This window comes from Arachis hypogaea, chromosome 20 (assembly GCF_003086295.3).
Source record: "Arachis hypogaea cultivar Tifrunner chromosome 20, arahy.Tifrunner.gnm2.J5K5, whole genome shotgun sequence".
NCBI lineage: Eukaryota > Viridiplantae > Streptophyta > Magnoliopsida > Fabales > Fabaceae > Arachis > Arachis hypogaea.
The window spans coordinates 105,303,274-105,304,886 of NC_092055.1; positions in this window are offsets into that span (position 1 = coordinate 105,303,274).

A 1,613-nucleotide genomic window follows, 5' to 3' on the forward strand; every position below is an offset into this window, starting at 1 on the left:
ACGGTCGAGTGAGGCCACCTTATCTTCAAAGAAAAAGGGAGCTTTCGACATCCTTATGGGAGATAAACCCAAGAAAGTACAAAAATATGATCCAGCTCCGCCTATCAAGGTATTTTTGCACACTTCACCTTCAATAGCCAACCTATACATTATGCATATTTTAATGATCCATTTGTTTTACTTTATAGTCGAAACCCATAACGCGTAGTTCTTAGTCCCAGACTGGACCACAAAGCTATTCTAAACCCGGTGTCGATGCATCAGGTGTCGAAGCTGAGGTCACACAACCTCCTCCAAAGGTAACCACCTCCCTTCCTTTCAAGCTTCAACTAATTCCCTGATGGTAATTGTAGCTATTTCTTCTTCTTCTTCTTCTTCTTCTTCTTCTTCTTTCTTTTGTTCATATTCTTATTCTTTCTTTTGCTTTACAAAATATTTTATTTCTTTGTAGGCATGCTATATGCCGCCTCTACCGACTGATGCACAGTCCCAGCAAGAATCTAGTCCTATTTTGACCTCAGCTGTAGTGACTTCGACCATCTTTCCTACCCAAAATCTAACTGATGTCGAACATGATGAGTCTCCTATTAATGTTCCAACTCTTGAAGATGAAGACTTGAACTTTGATGATTTTAATTTCAACCTTACCAACATACTTTCAGAAGCTTGACAAGTATATTCCTTTAAAGGAACAAGAGTTTTCTCTTCTTCTGGACAAGAACCTGAAATCTCCCCTTTAGCGCAAGAAACAGAAAAATCATTCCGACTCGCAAAGAATAAGTTATCTCTCCTGAGCCACAATTTCCACCAGGCCCCGACCATTTGATTATTGAAAGAGTCAATGCTGTTCTTGATTGTCTCAACTATCCCTTAGAAGAGATAAACAATAATGCTGACCTGAAAACTCGACTGTTGGCAGCCCTTAACTTCTTGAATCAGAAAATTCCAGCTAATGCTTAAAATCCTTGGAGACATTTAATGGAAGATATTTACAATCACATTTCCAAGGTCAAGTGATGAGCGGATAATTTATACACTTTTTGACATTGTTTTTAGTATGTTTTTAGTAGAATCTAGTTACTTTTAGGGATGTTTTCATTAGTTTTTATGTTAAATTCACATTTCTGGACTTTACTATGAGTTTGTGTGTTTTTCTGTGATTTCAGGTATTTTCTGGCTTAAATTGAGGGACTTGAGCAAAAATCAGATTCAGAGGTTAAAGAAGGACTGCTAATGCTGTTGGATTCTGACCTCCCTACACTCAAAATGGATTTTCTGGAGCTACAGAACTCAAAATGGTGCGCTTTCAATTGCGTTGGAAAGTAGACATCCAGGGCTTTCCAGAAATATATAATAGTCTATACTTTGCCCAAGTTTAGATGACGCAAACTGGCGTTCAACGCCAGCTCTCTGCCCAATTCTGGCGTCCAGCGCCAGAAACAAGTTGCAAAGTGGAGTTCAACGCCCAAACTGGCACAAAAGCTGGCGTTCAACTCCAAGAATGACCTCTCCACGTGTAACCTTCAAGCTCAGCCCAAGCACACACCAAGTGGGCCCCGGAAGTGGATTTATGCATCAATTACTTACTTCTGTAAACCCTAGTAGCTAGTTTA